Source organism: Myotis myotis, unplaced genomic scaffold (genome assembly GCF_014108235.1).
Source record: "Myotis myotis isolate mMyoMyo1 unplaced genomic scaffold, mMyoMyo1.p scaffold_m19_p_5, whole genome shotgun sequence".
Classification (NCBI taxonomy): Eukaryota; Metazoa; Chordata; class Mammalia; order Chiroptera; family Vespertilionidae; genus Myotis; species Myotis myotis.
Window position 1 is genome coordinate 24279984 of NW_023416357.1, and position 20404 is coordinate 24300387.

General features: G+C 37.9%; 1 pseudogene; it reads right to left on the reverse strand.

Annotated features, from left to right (window-relative positions):
• Positions 1-13379: 13379 nt before the first annotated feature.
• Positions 13380-14996, reverse strand: LOC118655974 (annotated as a pseudogene).
• Between the last annotated feature and the right edge of the window lie 5408 nt (positions 14997-20404).

Genomic DNA, 20404 nt, shown 5'->3' on the forward strand with positions numbered 1-20404 from the left:
ATGTTTCATAAGATTTAGGTAACTGATTCATAGAACGCTATATATATATAAAAAAAAAAAGCCCTTACATTATTTTGAGTGTATTATATCCTATATATATTGTAATGAAAATGTCATGATTATTGACTCCACTTCTTTAGCCCAGAGATTTAAGGGAACAACTAAATTAAATACTTTCTGAAAAACCATACCATATCTGGTATATGTGAGAAACATCCGTAAAACCAAATTGTGCTCTTCCACATTGCAAGGGAAGAATTTGGCCATTACAAACTTTCCATAAATCTGGGGAAGAGAAATAAATTGCAGCATGTTCAGGCATTCCAGATATGTTATTTACATGAGCAGGCCAAGAAATTCTGTTTGGATGAATTTAGCTGAAAAACAGACTCTAACAGAAATGAAAAGCCTTTGATGTGCTGCTTGGAATCCATTAATAGCACTTCCACATAAAAAGCCCAGTGTCCAAAGGATTCCTCAAGACAAGAGTGCTATTGGCCACATGCAAAATGAAGAAGCCAGCAAAGGTTTTTCTGATACTTCCCTAGCTTCACTTTCTGGAGATTCTGCCGACTTTTTAGGCAACTCTTTCTCATCCCTGACTAGCCACACTACTCCCTTGATGCCTCTTCTCTGCCCTATCAGTGAGAATTAATTTCTTATAAATTGATTTCTAAAGGAAACAATCACTTAATATGTGACCCCTCAAAAACTTCCCTATTTAAATCATGGAAGCAGTGCCTATTCCAGAGTAAGACAGTTTAGTCAGTGACACATTGGTGTCTGGTACATAATTTTGAGCAAACACAGGTAGTCATCCTCCTTCTCTTAAGACCTGATCTGGGTGTTAAGTTTCTGAGATAACATTGAGGAGGACCTACTCCCATTGACAGCGCGTCTTAGAAACATCCAGATGGAAAACAGAACATAAGACACTTGTTTCTTTGTTTGTTCGTTTGTTTTGACCAAATTGGAAGCAAATAAGATCAGACTCATTTAAATAGCCCTACTTTTCCCATAATAAACCATCAGATGGAAATATTCAGTTCTTTATCAAAATACTTGTTTATTGGATCCAGATAATAGAGAAATTTCTTTTTGCTTCATTTAAACATATCTTGGTTTGACATTCTAGCCAGAAAATGAGCAATAATGAATAACAAATTTTTAACTGGAATATATATGTAGACAACTTCTACTGGCATGCTAAATGGCATGCTATATGTCAAAATACCTTACTTTTAGAGTTGAATAAGATATTAGAAAAATGAACATTTTTAAGGGGAAAAAATATTTCTTTTTCTCCTCATCCTCATGTTTAGGAATTGCATTTCTTTCAAATGTCATTGAGACATGCTACCAAATGGTTTTAATATAGCCAAGCCTCCTCTCCTAGGGGGGAAAAATAGTTAAAATGAACCCATTATACAATACAAGAATCTAACCTCTTTCATTTTCTATTGAATTTTACGCAGAAGCTACTATATACACTATCCCTTTTGCCTTTATTTGCTTTTCTGTTGTTGTTTAATTTGACTCAATCAATAATATATGGATGTATGAATGGTGCTAAGAAATATATAGATTTGTATGTTCTATGTTCACAAATATGCATTTTTAAAAATAAAAGTCTAATAAAACATGCTAATCCTTTTCTTCTCAAAAAGAGTGAATTTCTGAAGAAGAAAGCACAGTAATTTGTAGATGGTTATCATAGCAAAAGGAACATCAGTGGCAAATGCCATGTTAAACAAATGAAATACAGTAAATTAAATGAAACTACTTTCTGTAACACTTTATGCCTCTATCTGTTAATTTTGAAAAAGGCACCATAGTGAGGCTCATTTTAGTACAAACTCATATTATGCAGATGTACTACATTTATTTGTCTTTATGAAAAAAATATATAAAACTTTACAGCCTGCCCCAGTTCTGCATGAGGAATAGTACGAAAAGCTTTTCTATACCAAACTTCCCCAACCTCCTCGCTCTCTCTTCACATTTTCTCTCCCCCATGCTACCCAGTGTTTCAAACCTGCTTTGAACTCCAGGAACAAGGGAAGGAAGTGTCCTTTCTTCTATCCTTTATAGTTTTGACCCATCTCCTCCAACACTTTCTAAGATATTATTCTGTCAATTATGACTGTCTTCTGTATCTTCACCACCCTTGGTGGCTCCTTCCCCTCAACCTTTATATATAAACAAAATAATATATCCCTTTTCTAAAGAAAAAAAAGAGCCTCTAATCTCTTTCTCTTCTGGTTAGAGACCTATGCATCTCCTGCTCACCACTGAGCTCCTCAGTGTTGCCTCCCTTCAGACAGCTACTCACTACTCCCACATCCCTCTACCACCCTGCTAACAGCGCACAGAACAAGCTCCTAATGGCCAAATTCAAGGCTCCTTTCATCCCCAAATAACTTGACCTCTCACAGTCTGAGGCATCGCCTACCAACTCACCCTTTTCTTTTCAAAATTCTTTCTTGTTTCTTCCGGTTCTCCTTCTAAACCTCTGACCACTTCTCAGTGCCCCACCTGACCCCTCTCCATGCCTGTCCCACAGACATGGTTGCTCCTTAGGGCCCTGCCGTTGGTCCTGCTCCTCTTTCCAGAGATTTTCCTCCTAACTCTGTCCATCTCATTTCTATCACGTTCGCTTATCCCTAACCCTACACCCACTTCGGAAAATCTGTTGCTTCCCAAGATTCTTTCCATGGATCTCTTTGTTTTCTCATCTCTAAAATGGCATCAATAAGAACAACTACACATTAAATTGTGAGATGATTAAATTAGTCGGTGCATGTAAGGCACTTAGCATGGCACATGCCACAACATCCACAATCATTGACAATTGTTTCTATAGTCCCTTGATATAATTTCCCTCTGGATAATTCCAAGTATAATCAAAGACTATATTAGTAATTCCAAAACCTCTATACCAGATTCTATAATCCCTCTACTCGCTGTCATGCTAAGAACTTGTTCTCTCTTTATCTAGGCAGCAAACCTCAATAAATGATGCTGGACAGTAGACTGGACTTCAGACGGTGAGCATGTAGTCGAGTATAGGTGCACCTCATATAGTATTACAGTTGCCATACTATGAAGTTGTACACTGGAAAGTTATATAGTCATTAACCATTGTTACCCCAAGAAATTTAATTTTAAAAACATGCTGTTTGTAAAACATTCTTTTAAGAATATGTTATACTTGTATGCCACTATAGTTAAGTACAAGTGAAAGACATAAAGATCAAAGAAAGAGGAAGTAGGGAAGAATGGAAGGAAGGAAGGAAGGAAGGAAGGAAGGAAGGAAGGAAGGAAGGAAGGAAGGAAGGGAGGGAGGGAGGGAGGGAGGGAGGGAGGGAGGGAGGGAGGGAGGGAGGGAGGGAGGGAGGAAAGACGGGAGGAAGGACAGACTACACAAAGATGGATGAGCTAACAAAAATATTTAAGATGAAGATGCTCACAGTCTCTTGGGAAATCTGGACAAGTAAACACTGATAAATTTGTGGTAACGTGGTGAATGGGTCTATACAGTGTGTATATAAAATCAAGGCAGCCCATTCTTTACCTCAAATGAAAAATCTGGCAATCATCCTCCACTCATTGCTATCATGAGTATAAGATAGAAGCTCAATGAATGAGTCAGAAAAGAAATCAAGTCCTGAGATAATACTTCTTAAAAAACTCTTGAAACCCATCCCCACCTCTTGATTTGACTTTTAAAGCTTATACCAACCCCTATTCTATCCTATTTGTCTATTGTGTCATTTTTATGATATATAAACCTAATTCATTTTATCCTAAAGTCATTCAGTGGATCCCCACCTTCCAAATTATTTTATTAAATCTGTAGAAAAAACAATTTTCTGTCTCCAGTTTCATCTGACCTACACATGTCTGTGCTCCAGACAAAAAGAACTACATTCCTGGAAACACTAACAATTCACCATGCCTCAGTGCCTTTGCATATACATAATTTTTCCTTGAATCTTTCTCTTCTCAGGAGGACCAAGGGTGTCCGACCTTTATGGTAACCAAATTAATTACTGACAGTGGTTAGGTGTTCATGGAATCAAAAGACAGAGCCCACATAAGTAACATCAAGTCTAATACTAATGCCAGGGTAAGATAGTGAGAATAGTGTATTCTGGCAATGTTAAGGTTCAGAAATGGTGATGAATTCCAGAGTAACGGGCAAGAATACTCACGGGTGTTTAAAGCTCATCTTTTTTAAGTTAGCTAGTATCTGACACGTGGGTGAATCGCCATTCAATGGCACATACCTATCTTCTGTCTAAAGAAATTTTGCTAATCTTTTATAGGTCTTCCCATCCCTTCCTTTCATGTGAATACTTCCCTAAAATCTCCCCATTCGTGTAGGCAGAGTTCATTCTCTCTTAGGCACGCTATTTTCCATAGACCCATAATTATTTTAGTTCTTACCAAATTGTATGATTGTTCATTAGTTTCATGTCTGTCTTTTTAATTTGACTATGAACCCCAAATAAAAGAGACTCCATATTGTTCATGATAGACATTCTATAAATCTTGGGGAAGGGATAAGTGAATAAGTACATAAACAAATATCATTCTTCCTCCCTGTGAAAAGAGTTTATGTTGAGCAGATTGTTGGCATAAGTCTTTTCCCATGAAAATCTCTTCTGAAATTGAAAGAATTTAGATGTAAGTATATACATAGTTTGGGGACTGAATGTCTGACATAAGTCTAGCTCCATGATGTGTCATATTAGCTATATCTTAAGAGTGCCAGGATGTCTTCCTTCTCAAGATACCATAAAAACAAACAAGACTTCTGAAGTGACCCATTCCCTTGATTAAAAACTATAAAGCTTTCATGATGAATACATCGTAAGGTATATAAATACTGATGTACACCTGAAACTAATCGAATGCTGTATGTCAACTATACTTGCATAAAAAGATAAAATTATAAAGTTCTCTATTTCATCATTATGAATAAAAATGTATTGGAATTACATTTTGAAGTTAAAGGCAAATGTCCAAAGTTAACCAACCCTTATGTGGGTTTGTTGTTGTTGTATATGGTGTTTTTTCCCCTTCTCACAAATTAGTGAACCTGCAAAGTCTCGTTAGTTCTTGGTTGCAAAACTGCAATAACTTCTCAGCCTTTCACACATGCTTTGGGTATTCATTTACTGATCTTGATGGTATCGTGCAAAAAAACCAACTGTGCTAAATTAGGCTCAACTCTTCCATAGAACTTCAGTAGGGAATTGTGATGCAGCTGCATAATACAATGTTGGAACTAAATCGGGCCATCCTGCAATATCTTTTTTTAAAAAAATTGTAAACAACAAAAACAAACTGTTAGGGAAATGTCCTCTCAATTCCCTCAACTATGCAATTAGCAGATTCCCACTATATGGCATTATGCTCATTAACATTCATGCCGTTGTCTGTAACCTCATTTGTTTCATTGTTTGCTTTGCATTTGTCTTTCTGAAATATTTGCCTTTTTCTTTTTCTTTCTGTTTCTTCTGCAGCTTTGCCTGTTCCTTTGGTTTCAGCAGAATATCCCAGGAAGATAATGACTAAAAATGTATTTATAAACAAATTTATAGATAACTTTTCTCTAAAAAGAAATATACACATGAGGCCACTTTCCACTGATTAGGAAAGTTTTGTTAAAAAATACACCTATTGAAGTCAATACCTCCCCCAATCTCCCAGTTTTATTTCAAAAGGGAAGAAACAGTTGTCAATACCTGAACTTCCTGTTTGTTTACTAATGAAATCTTCTCTGTTGAGTGTAGAATATGAGTAATTAGCCAGTATAATGTGGGCTTTAATTTGTCTATTTAAGAAAGTAGGTTCGCACAGAAATATCCACACCATCTTATCTGGTTCTCCTTGTGATCAAATTGTACACATTTCTGAGAGCTCACATGTATTGAATTTGGGAACAAAGGAAAGAGTGTGGTTATCTTTGCTTGAACAAATGTGGCTGACCCATACATTCATGTAATTGGTGCCCTTGATTTCATCATTATCCTATATAATAAAAGGCTAATATGCAAATTGTCCCCTTGGGAGTTCGACTGACCAGGAGCTTGACCACTTGCACTGACCACCAGGGGGTGGCACAGAACAAAGGAAGGCCCCAATTGACCCTGATCACCTGCCAGGCCTAGGGACCCTACCCATGCATGAATTTCATGCACCAGGCCTCTAGTAATGTTTTAAATAGATAGATTCATATACTATTACTAGAGGCCCGGTGCATGAATTCATGTACCATTGGGGTCCCTCAGCCTGGCCTGCGGGATCAGGCCAAAACTGGCTCTCTGACATCCCCCAAGGGGTCCCGGATTGTGAGAGGGTGCAGGCCAGGCCGAGGAACCCCACCAGTGTACAATCAGGGCCAGGGAGGAATGCGGGAGTTTAGCCAGCCAGGAAGGGACTGTGGGAGGGCTCCAGGGCATGTCTGGCCTGTCTTGCTCAGTCCTGATCGGCCCGACCCCAGCAGCAAGCTAACCTACTGGTTGGAGCATCCATGGCCTCTACCTGATAGATGCCTGTAGCACCTCCTCCCCCAATCATAACAATCAACAATTTCTCCAGTAATTGCCAGATGCCACCTAGGGGATGAGTGAGAATTGCCTCCACTGCCCTACATATACACTTAAGTTCTACAACAGCCATAATATGCCATAGATTTTCTGGTGGGGTAGGAAACCATTCTTCAAATTTCCACATAAGAGTCAAGCACAGATTACATTGGGCTTGCTGAAAGATTAACCTCAAGGCAGACTCTGTGATGGAATCCAATTCTAACCCTCCCCAAATTCCTAAATCCCTCTACATACACCAGGTTGCTCTTCCTTCTTCCATTCATCCATCTCCCACACAGTGACTTCTAATCAACCTGTGCACACATAGTTTGAATTTAATGTGGAAAGTGTCAATAAACAGAAAAAATGAATTAGTCAGTTATGTATTACTACCCTGATAATATAGTTATATTTTAGGCCCTATTGGGGATTCTTCCTAACAAGGTTTATAGTATGACTATTTATAAATAGTATGACTGCTTACAAAGGATCATGATAAAATTCTCATAAGGCAAAATAGGAACATGTGTTGAAATAGAGTTTACACTCTCATTTGGACCTTATGAGTTAGAATCCTAGCTCTGCAACTTACTAGATTTCTGCAACTCTAGACAAGTCACTGCTCTGTGCTTCAGACATGTCCATCTGTGAAATGAGCATAATAATAGTACCTCTTGCATGAAACTATTATAAAATTTAAGTAAGAGTCTGACTGAAAAATGATTTAAAAGAATGTTTAATATGTGTTAGCTATTGTTCTTATATCTATAATAGTATATCTTACAATAGCACTGCCTACATACAAATATGCAATACAACATGCACACACAAGACAACCAAAAACTATTATTTTATTGTAATTAGCATTTTATTGTGGTCATTAAGTTTGTTATTAACTAGAATACTATATTACATATTGCTTGATATGGGTACACTAGTGAATGCTTACACTAAGAGCCACGACTTGTTTTAATTTCCATGTTAATTGGTCAGTGCTTGAACAGCATGCTACTCTCCAAACTGTTCAAGTCTGTTTCATAGAGGAAAGTATTGGCTTTTGTGTCATTGCAGTCATGATTAGCACTAACTTTAGGCTATTTTATCAATGGTTATTTCTGTGGCCTTAATTCTCCTGCTCCATAGCACCTCACTCACTGACACATTAATCCTCATATTTATTCAACATTTGAAAAGAAAAATAAATATAAGAGAGCACATATAAGTAATAGGAGAAAGAAGAAATCAGTGGTTCATGATGATTTATTGATTACACTGGGTAAAGGGGAGAGGAAGAGAGAACAAGGTAATGGGGAAGGATTTCATGATGACTAGGTTTCCATCCTACAATATGTAAGAAACAGGAAATTCAAAAGAAGGCTTTCTGGAGAAAGGATGATAAATTCAATTTAGACATCAATAGAGGGAAAAGGGGAGTTGAGTAGGAGTGTGGTGTTATCTTGACCTGGGCTCACAGTAAAGAAAAAGAGCATTTTCCATACCATGGTTGCAGGACACTGAAGGAAATCTGCAAAGGAATCCAAACTTAACTACAACTTTGGGAAGCCCAGAGAAAATACCTGGATTAGTGTTTTTGTGATACAAGTAACTTCCCATTAACAGCTTGGCTTTCCAAAAACAAAAACAAAAAAATGAAGATGAGACATAGTTAATTTACTATAACATCATTTAAATTAAAAGGACTAATGGCATTATTGCTCATGCAAAACTTGAATAGGTTACCATCACCCATTTTACTAGTTTCATTTCTAAATATCACCATCATTTATCTTTAAATATCAATAAGGAAAAAATGCTTTTATGATTTTCATAGCATAAAAGAGATACTAGTAGCTTCATTTAATAAGTGAGGAAACTGAATCTCATCTAATGTAAAATATATTTTTATTTATTTCAGAGAGGAAGGGAGAGGGAGAGAGAGAGAGAGAAATATCAATGATGAGAGAGAATCATTGATCGGTGCCTCCTGCAGGGGCCCGGTTGCGAATGGAGCCCACAACCTGGGCATGTGCCCTGACTAGGAATCAAACCATGACCTCTTAGTTCATAGGTCCACGTTCAACCACTGATCCATGCCGGCTGGGCTGAATCTCATCTAATTTAAATAATGTCTGTGAGGGCTGGGGCCAAGAAAAGGTAAAGCAAAAACTAAAGGGGGGGGGGGTGGGATTGTAAATTGACTTCCATGTCGACCCATATTATTTCCTATACATTCATTTTTGGTAGACATTTAATAATTATATGTGTAAAAAGAAAATAAAGAAGTTAACCTCTATGCCCATTACATCAAAGCAGGTGCAATCTCAAGGAGAAGGCTCCTGCAGTCTGAAAAGTGTTAAAATATTGCCTTTATCAAAGGATTTTGTACTAGGATGCTTGCCAAACATCACAAGTATTCCTTGCCCATCAAAATCACAAATGCCATTCAGGCAGGAATAGTGGATGATATTACCAGGAGTCTAACATAAGCTCAAAACAGAAGAAAAGGGGGTGCACAACGGCGCCTCTCCTCAGGAGTAATAGCTCTTTTGAGTTTTTATCATAGATTACTCCTAGGAGGTAGGTCGGGAAATAAAAGTGTCATTATTCTTGTTTTACTTAAAAGAAAACAAAAATCTGAAAAGGATTTTCCTAAAATCACACAGTCCATTAAGGAACAAAGAGGACTCAATTGCTTTTTGCTATCCTTTCCAATAGGTTATGCTAGCACCTATTATATAAGTGTGAACAATTAAATTGGAGAATGGCTCAAAAGCAAAGGAAATCTCCTTTAATTCGCTGCTCTAGCTATAAAAATGAAACCATGTTGGAGCTTCACTACAATGTGACTCACCTTGGCGCAGAGCTTAATACACTAAGTTCATCTTTAGAATTAACTTCAGGAGCTTGTCCACCAGAATTCTCAAGAAGCTGCTCAAAATATGAATTTTACACACCTTTGAAATTAAGCCCAGAAAACAGCCACAGAGAGAAGTAGCAACTCTTTAAAGAAGCGAATATTCAATACTTCCGCTATTTTTCCAAACCTGCATACAGAACTCAAACTTTTTGTCATCGCCCTTCTGACATTATCGAATATCAAATATTATCATACATTATTCACAGATGTAGTCACATCTGTAAAATTGGAAAACAATATTTGGCCTCATAGGGTTATTATAAGGATTAAATAAATTGATATTTTAAAGCACTTAAATATAAGTGTTTGTTAAATTTAAAAAAATAAAAGTGTATTTTCTTCCATGCTGTGCTTTTAGTGTTTCTAACTGTAAAATGTGCCTCTTTGCAGACTTGGGTTGCTTTTTAACAACTGAAAGGGAAAGGGAAACACTGAGAAACATAAGTATTTTTAACAAAGGTCACTTAAGGATATGATCCTACGAAAAACAAAATGCTTTCTTGTGCTGAACAGATTTTTTTTTTTTTTTGACACAAAAGTGGAAGAAACTATTTTCTCTATAAAATTCCAGGAATGTAAATGAACATAATGAGTAATTAACTGGAATTTCTAATTAAATGTATACAGAGCACCGAATGCCCCTTTCTTTCTTTTTTTTTCTTTTTTCTTTTTTTTCATACAATAGCATTTCCAAGAAGTCAAGAAGTGACATCCCCTTACACAGGGGTCTAAATGCAAATTAATTATAATTCTGATGGCCTTGAATCTAAGTAGAAAGTGACACAAAAGTGTGAAGTTTCCTTGAATGTCCCTGAGGGTTTAGAGGTGTAGAAGTAGTGAATGTATATAAATAGTACAAGAAGGTTGCTGCATCCCATTTTCCTAAATTAGAAATTGACAGGACAAACCCAAGAAGTAGCCCTTGGCTCTAGTTGATATTCAAGTATATGGTGAGCTAAGTAGGCATGACTCAGAGCTAAAAAATAAATGACTAGAATATATTCAGATAAGGAAATGCGTGAAAAGCAAGGCTTCCTACTTGAAAACTTGGTCCACTCAGATTGCTATTACAAAATACCTCAGACTGAACGGCTTATAAAGAACAGAAATTTACTTCTCACAGTCTGGGGGCTGGAAGTCTGAGATCAAGATGCCACCATGGCCAGGTGAGCGCCCTCTTCGGGATACAGATTTCTCAGTGTCTTCACATGAAGGGATGGCTGTGATCTCTTTTTGTAAAGGCACTAATCCCATTCATGAAGGCTCGACTCCCATGACCTAAGCATCTCTCAAAGGACCCACCTCCTAATACATCATCTTTGGGGTTAACATTTCAACATATGAATTTGGCGGGGATACAGACACTCAGACCATAGCACTCAATCCAAAGTAAAATATTAATTTAAATTATGGTTTAAGTTTCATTTGAATTCTAAGTGGCTGAACTATGCATGCTACATAAAGATAGTCCTACATATAAAGGGCTGTTACCCTCCCAATTACACTACTTCCTGAACAGGAAAAAGAATAGTATCAGGAAAGGAACATAACTAAGACTAAGTTACCCAGACCAAAAAGCAAGTAGAATGGGTTCAATTTATGGTTTCATTTCCTTTCTAACCATCAAATTAAAGATCTGAAAAAGCGACTTTTAAGTTACAAATTGAACCTTTCCTACCTCGGTGTGCATCATGCCTATGAACCTCACAGTTTTAGCATTAAGAAGTCCCAGTTAATAGGATTCTGCTGAAGATGCAGCAGAAACCAATGCCAATGCTGACTTAAGGAACTCTTTAAAATACCATCCCCACAGAATATCTTGAGATACTGCACGACAGTCATTAAAATGTTGTGGGAAATAGTTCAGGTTTTGAATTCACACTAACCTGGATTCAAACACTGACTCATTTAATTGCTTGTAACTTTGGGAACATCTTTGAACATGCTTAGCCACCGCTTCCTCACCTGTAAAATGTGAGTAATTATATCAACCACACTACTTTGTAGGGATACATAAGATAATGTATGTGAAGCATTCATAAGGTAAACATTCAATCAAATGGAAGGTATTGTTATTGACCTAGAAAAGGAACAATCCAATGTCCTTTAACCGTAATAGTCTCATGGCAATGTGTATGAAATGATAAAAGCATTTCATAGATTCTGTTGAAATTAAAGTGTTTCTCCTCTTTAATTAAAGGGAGATTAGATAAAACCCTAGATTACGGACTCCTACCTCCAGATATCTGTGTTTAATGCCTGCAAAAACTTCTAGTAAAAATTTCTCTTACCAACTTTGCTGAACAAGTTATTACAAAGCAATGGCTTCACTGTACTTCTAAAGCTCTTTTTAAAAATATTTCCCTAAAATTTTATTCCAAGTTATTCACCTCACTGTTAATAAAGTATATAGTTAATTCTGTGATAGTATTACTAGGCCCGCCCATTGCTGACACCCAAAGTTAAATTACTCTTTTCGAAGCATACTGAACTCCCAATACTTGCAAAATTATTGCATGCACCATTTCCCATCAATCTTTTAAGCCTGAACTTCCATTATTAATCTATATCAATGGATGTTAAAATGAAGTCATTTTAACAAATTATGACTTTACAAGTCAAAATACCATTAATTAATATTAGCTAGAGTGTTTTATAAACATTACATTACATATTACCTTGCAATTTGAAACATTACATTTCATATTTGCGTGCATTGATTTTAGATAACTGAAACATCACAGAATTTAACAGCAAATAAAATATAAAAAATTTAATTTTGTACATTGGTCCCAACTAACTCTATTTAACAACCTATAAGGCTCATGTCATAGTTCACACCAAAAATATCTATAAAACTGTCTATCCAGTCTTATTCAGATCTTGTGATGGTTTTCTTAAGGTAGAAGTCTAAGAAAATGCTTTCTAGATTCTACTTCCAGATCTTAAATGGAAAACTCATTTTGGCTGATCAAACTATGTAAAAACTTGGGTATCATCTTTTTCTTTTCATTAAACAGATTTTTTTACAGGAAAAGAATCCTTATAACATGAAGTCAGGTTGTCAGTCTTTCAGTTACATTTGTAACACTGAAGCATCAGAAGTAACCTAGTGTCTTGGCCCTGTCCTTGTTTTTAAAATGTTTAAGAGCAGCTAGAAAAAAAATGGTTTATTTATTATTCAGAATAATGTACAAAAAGTTGCAGCAACAAGCTTCCTCATACATAAGTGCCAGTAACTTCTCAGTTTTTCAGCCTAATCCAGCATGAACAGATTCAGGAACAGACCTAGAGCTACACTCAGAGCTGCAAACACACCAGGCCACCCCTCCCAGGCCTGCGCAGGGCCAGCCTCTCCACTCAGGGCCTTTGCAATCACTCCTCACTGCTGTCTGGATTTAAAGCCACATTCCAGTTTCCAGAACCAGTTACCATCCCAACTCTTCTCATCAGAATGTACAAAGTTTAGAAAAGAACACGTTTGTCTTGCCATTTTCAAACAGGGTTTTTGTTTATCACATGTAAGAACACATTCCTTAAACTAGAAACTTTTTTCAAAAACCACAGGTACTTCCAGTAACCTTGTTTGTTGGAAGCATAACACATTCAAAAAAATTAAAATTGAAGACAAGCATCTCTGCTCCTTTCTGTCAGAATCACACGACTCATCAAACCACATATAAAAACTAAGCTTCAAGCATACTAATGGCCAGAGGGATAGGGAGTTTTGCAAAGCCATTAACATCATGGAATACAGTAAGCATTGGCTAGACTCAATAGGAAGCTAAGAGACTTCCCCAAGAACATATCAGTTTTCCAGGCTCCATGTCAGTCACATAAAATTTTAAGCAACATGTAACCCTTTAGTACTGTCTCCAGGCATCCCATTCTAACCGTTCCCATACATACCCAACCCCACGCGGCCCACACGGGTCTTCCCCGCACAGAAGTTCTTCATGCCCCCCATTGCTGATGACAGCTGCTCTGGTTTTGCCGCCGTTCCCTGGAGTCTTGGCACTTTCGTAGGACTGGGAACATGTTCAGCTACTGGGCTTGAATGCACATTCCTATTCCTCCATCCAAAGTGTCGTCATTTGGAGAGGGTGGCCAGGCATAAATTCTCCTATGCTTTTCATCCACTCTAACCAGGTACCATGGTCTTTCAAAGAGTAAACGTATTGAACTCTGGGGACTATAGTTGACCAGGTGATAAGTGTCCCTTCCACCTTCATGCTTTCAGCAAAGGTAGTTCTTGAGTCAAACCTTGATTTAAGAGCACAAAGACTTGCTATTATTTTCTCAAGAGCAGGCCCTGGTGTGGCATCTTGTATAACTTTAAGGGAGTGGAAGGTGGCAGCCAAACCAGCACCAGGAGAGGACATGCTGACCCTCTTTCCTGCCAGCTGAGGTGAGTCCTGGGCTAGAACAGAAGTAAGGCAGCCACCCATGGAGGACATGCACATATCTCCATTTTGATTTGATACAAGCAAAGATGCCTGTTTTCTGATTAAAAGTTCAGAACTAGCCTTCACAAATGCCTTTTACACATCTCTTATCAAAGTAGGCATCTTCTAATTTAATACCCCCAAGGGCTGCCAGGCCACTCTAGATACTGTTTTTATCTCTGTGCTGGACATTCAGCATCATCTGAGCTAGAGATTTCTGAGCCAGTTTACAATAGAATGAGGGGAAGATCATGAAGCTGAAATCATTCAAAGCAAAATCTTTATCATGTCCCTCTTTCTGCCACTGGGCACGGATCTTTTGTGGGTAGACAGAGGAGCAGTGGTCTAATGCACTGATGTAGCACTAGAGGGAGAGTTTCCCTTCTACTATGGGATATTCGGAAAGCATATCAGGCTTGTGAAGTCAAAGGCATATTGTATGTGTGTCCTATGAAGTCCTCATTCACAAATGAAAGGAGCATTTGGCCCAATGAGCAGAGCAATGGCTGACTCCACCTATAGATTGAGAATTTCCTGTGACATATACAGCAATATCTCCTGCAACTACCAGGTCAGACCATCCATCCCAAGAGCTGGACTCGATCTATTTCACAGCACTGAAGACAGTGGCTGTTCCTCCGTAGCAGGCATTTGTGGTGTCTACTGCTTCTATAGCTGTATTCCCAGACTCCAGAAAAAGCTGTCAAATTAGTCTTCACCAACTTTGATTTGTCGATTATTGTCTCTGTTCCAACTTCTAACCACCCAATGCAATAATTAGAAAGGCTATTTATCTCCATAAGATTCTGAACTACAGTCATGCAAAAAGAGAGTTGATATCTTCTCTATCCATGCAGAAGCCCATCCTGGTCTTGTCCAAGCCAATAGTATACTTTCCAGCACCTACACCATCCATCATATTCTTCCAACTCTGCTTGGTCAACATATTGAGAAGGAAAATAAATCTCAAAGGCATAACTTCTCACATCCTTTTGGCCAGAAGGCTTCTGCATTCAAGGGAAATGACCCAGGCATGGTGAAAGACAGAGAACATCAGTCTCCAAGTCTGTCACTGTTTCCCCCTTCAGGCACCAAAGGTGTTGATGCAAGAGAGGAAAAATGCTTTTCTATTACCACTTTAATTACAATAATAATTCCCTTCTTAGGTGAATATAATTAGGTTTAAGTTCAGGAAGCAATGATTTCCTTTTTCTTTATCACATGAGCTTTTTAGTTTAGATCAGGTTATCTAGTTTTGGGAAAGATCAGAAGGCCAGCATGGTAGGGTATTACTTCCCTTTTGCTGGAGTAATATTCTCAATGGGAAAATTACATATATACCCAAGGGCACCATGTCTTTAAGTTCAGTTGGCACAATGCAGCAACCTTTGTTTGGTTTTGTTGTTCTGTTGTTTTTGAGGTGAGTAACTATGCTGCAGACTTTTCTATTGGAAACTGAATTAGGAACCTAATCTCTAAGTATGATGTTGGCTTAATTAGAACACTGTCCATAACAGTTTGACATTTAGAGTCCACAGAAATAGCTTTTAAAGAACAACTTCACAATTTCTCCAAGGCAAATGTGGAGTCTTGAATAAACTTTAAATTGCATATAATTTATCTGACCTAACAATTTTACTTGTCACAAGGAATTTCATCATGATGTTGGCTCTCCATCCATCTATGTGATCTCATATCTCAAATGGACAGAAAGCTAAACAAGGGGCAGCGAATTAAAAGTACCACCCTCTTTACCTCTGTATTTCTTCCTAATTAAGAAGTATGTTAATTGAAGTCAGCGTGACACAGACCCTGTGCAGAAATCTCCCGAGTACTGTCACTGGTGTGTGGAGCTGCCGCCCCAGGGTTATTTACTAGAGTGATTCCCATCTGGGTTGGGAGTGACTGAAAATCTCCACCTAAAAAGCAACTTCAAGCTTATAAAAGAGGATTGCCAGTGGAAAAGCAAATATAGCCACATCCAAATTAGATTTTCTTTAAACATTTACGGGGAAAGTATTTGAGATCAGATGCCTTTACTAATCAGTTCACCTCGGTGGTTCTTTCCCCATGCAATTTCCCTTAACTCAGTTTGATCACATCTAGACTTTTTAATGGCTTTACATCGCCTACAGAAAAAAGCAGAATATTTCAAGACTTAAGCACCGGGCTCCTCCTTCCTTATTCCTCCCCTTATACCACAGTACATCTCCACCAAACTCTATTCTTCATACCCACACACCCTGGGCCTTCCCCACCAAATGGGTATGTTCACATTGTTACATTCACTGGACAACTTTTCTGCTTTCTTTTTTCCTCTGGAATAAGAAAGGCTTACCAAATCCAACTGAACTTTTCCTACAAGACCCAGCCCAAATACCATGTCCTCCAATTACTTCTTTAATCTTCCCCTTGGCTGAAAATCTAAATTTCAAATTTAATATACTCTTGTCTTGGTTTAACAATATCAAAATCTCTGATAAAGGAATTCTTTTGTCTTATCTAATTTAATGCAGTGAATATCAGCTTACTCCAAGCAAGGCAAAATGTTAGGGATTAAAGTTTTAAAGATGTATGATGTAATACTTATCCCCAGTGATTCCATAAAAATGACAAATTTAAACAAATTAATAGAGAAATATAACATGCAGATTTAAATAGGGTATATAAACAAAATTATGAGGGTTTTAAAGATTGGAGAAGAAAGATGCCGACTTCGTCTGTTTGAGCTGCTAAAACAAAATACCAGAGAATGAGTGGCTTATAAACAGTAAATATTCATTTCCCATGGTTCCAGAAATGGGAAGTCCCAGATTATGGCACAGGGTCTGGTGAGATTTGGTGTGTGGTGAGAATCCATTGCCTGGTTCATAGCTACCTTTTCCCTAAGTCGTCACATAGTGGAAGGGGAAGGCTTGGTCTCTAAAATCTCTTTTATAGTAGCACTAATCTTATTAATGAGGCTCTACCCTCATGACCTAAGCACCTCCCAAAGGCTCCACCACCTCACACCATCATATTGGGCATTAGTTTCAACATATAAATTTGGGGGGGACACAAATATCCAGTCCATTGCTGTGCCGAGCCAGCTCGGCCAAGGGTTCCTCAAGCCTGAGGGAGGGCGGCAAAGGATGAAGAAAAGACAGACCAAGAGAATAAGCTGGGTCTGTGGATCTTCCTGTGCCTGCCTGAGGCCACAGAGAGAGATCCAGAGGCAAGCTGAGCCTTTATTTTATAGCCAGAGGTAAACAAGGTGGTGGTCACCATAGTTACAATGTTCTTGTGAGTTTCACTTGTTTTGGCAGTACTTGCTGCACCTCCCACAGCCCATTAGCTACCTAGGAAGGATCTAGGGAGCGTCATAGGGTCAAGCCTAATTATGCTAAGAGGACTGTACCCTCTAAGCTGGGACTTGTTTCTGGCTTTGCCAACAGGTCAGTCGGAGGCTTAACCCTATAGCCGTGCCCTACACATTGCAGATAACTTCCCTGAGAATTTGTGGAATTTAAAATAGAATTTGGATATAGGGAAAATGAGTCCAGACAGTGGCGGTAGAGAATTCCATGCAGAAAAGAACAAAGGCAAAGACACTGAGGCAAAACATTTTCCACAATTATTCGTTTGCCAGAAATATAAGATGCAATTGCTTATAATCATAATAATAATACCTAATATCTGTTGAGCAGTGCCCATATGCTGGGCATTGTTGTAAGAAATTTACATGTCTTAAATGAATTTAATTTTTATAAGAGCTTATGAATTCAGGACTGTATTTCCTTTTTTTCCTTTTCTTATTAAATGTATTGGGGTGACACTAGTTAATATATTTCCTTTTAATAGATGGGAAATTGAGGCAAATTGGATAGATAAGAGAATTACAATATAGAAGTTGAAACTAGGTTGAAAACGGTAGAGGAGGTAATGCCTGACCCTATTTGTAGAAAATTGGAATGCATTAGGTAGAGGACGATGTAGGTCATAAAGAATACAATTGAGGGGGACACCATGGTAAAGGCATATGAAGTGTGTGTACATGTGTGATGAGGTGAGGGAAAACTGCAAGAAGCTTACTTTTGTTGGAGAGTACCATGTAAATGGGTTGCACAGTGCAACAAACAGATCATGAAAAGCTTGCATGCCAGACTGAAGGCCTTTCTTCGATAAGGACTCTTGAGAGCTTTGGAACACTGAAATTATGGACAGATTTCCATTTTAGAAAGATTACCTTCCAGATATGTGGAGGGTGGCTTTGAAGAGCATTAGTGTGAAGGCAAGGAGACCAGATAGCAGACCATTGGCCTTAAAGTCCCAGCAAAAGATTTTGAGACACAGACCTAAAACAGTCATTGCAGATAAGGAGAGGAATGAAAATGTGGCAGAATGTACGACCAAAAGTGACTGCCACAACTCTCATCCCACAGCCTGCAGTCCCTGCGAGACTCGGAGATTCCTTCCATCAAGAGGTGGGTCAATATTTCCTTCCCTTGTAATTACAGAGAAGTGACACTTTGGACCTCTGAGGTTAGGTCATAAAATGTGATGCAGTTTCCATCTGACCCACTTAGGATACTTGTTTTTAGAGCCCATCTAACATCCTGTGAGGAAGCCCAAACCCTCACCAAATGGAGAAGCACACAGGAAAGTGACCTGTAAGTGCTAGCTGACAGCCCAGCTGAGGTCCCAGCCAATCACACACCATCAACTGCCATACATGTGAGTAAAGATGCCTGGTGATGATCCCAAACCCCATCTTGAAGTCTTCCCAGCTGAGGCCCAAGCATCATGAAGCAAAGATTAGCTCTCCCATTGTTGTTATTTTAGCCTGCTGGATTTGGGCATAATTTCTTACTAAAACAGGAGGGAATTAATAAATATTTGAAAATATAGTCATAAAGATTTGGTGAGTTCTAAAAACTATAGCTTGACTGGCTGAAGGCTCTCTGGTTAGCAGAGGACTGGGGTCAGGGAAGCAAGGAATTTAAATGGATGTCTTCAAGTATTTATCAAGTTGAACTCTTAATAAAATGGCCCAAGGAGAAATTTAAGTAATCTGGTCTCTCTTTAAAAATGTAAGAGCTTAGCCCAGCTGGCATGGCTCAGTGGTTGAGCAAGGACCTATAAACTAGGAGGTCACAGTTCAATTCCCAGTAGGGCATATGCCCAGGTTGCTGTCACAATCCCCAGTGTGGGGCATGCAGGAGGCAGCCAATCAATGATTGATGTTTCTATCTGATCATTGATGTTTTTATCTCTCTCTCCCTTCCTCTCTGAAATAAATAAAAATATATTTTTAAAAATAATAAAATATAAGACATTATATTTTAATATATACATATATACATACATACAAATATAGGTATACATATTTATTATGTAAAATGGAATTTACATAATAAATTCCATTTTAATCTAAGCAATTATCTGGCATGTTCCAAAGCAGCGTTCAGGAAATTATCATTTCAGGCAGGTAACACAATTTCTTCCCTAGAAAACCTCAAATATTTTAAAATATTTGGAATTTAATTTGGCCAATTTGAAGGAAGAATGTCTCTTGCTTTATTTTTCCCATTTTTCATGAATCCTACACATTATGTACTTATACGTCATGTTTTGAAATAATCTGTCCAAATTTGCTGTAGTCAGACTTTTTTAATATATGATGCAGTAGGACGATGGCTGGATACCTGGCAGTTTTTGAAACGTTATTCCTTTGGATGGAAATCTTAAACAAACAAAGCCAACTGTTAAAGAAAAAAACACTTTTTAAAATAAGGGATTTCAGAAATCTATACATATTATCTATATGTTTAGGGGTTTGGGATGGGAAGGAGGATTCAGTTCTGCTAGATGATTTTTCTTCTGTCATCAAAATGTAACATCATTTCCCCCTTCAGGACATTTAAAAAAATTAAAGAGTATATTTTTCCTTGTTGTCAACCTTCCTTCATGTGATATCCAGCACATGACAGGATCTGACTGAATTCTCAGAATTCTCCCTGCACAAATAATCTAATTGAAACCACATGAAAAAAGAAACATGGAGGCAGTGTAACCTAAAGATCCATGACGTCATTCTCTTTTTGATTCTTACATGTCCTCTCATGTCCCCAAGTCTGGCTTACATGATTGACTGTTAAAGCTGCACTTAGTAATCAATGATTGCCGATAATTATTGTGTAACAAAATGGACACATACTTAGCAAACACAGATGATATACTTGTTCACTTCAATAAGCCTCCTGAGAATGTGATAATTGGACAATAGTAAGGAATTACAAATATCCTATATAATAAAAGCCTAATATGCTAAGTGCCTGGTTGGCTGTTCAACCAATCGAAGCATAACATGCTAAGGCCACTCAACCACTCGCTATGATATGCATTGACCACCAAGGGACAGACGCTCCAACCAGTAGGTTAGCTTGCTGCTGGGGTCCGGCCGA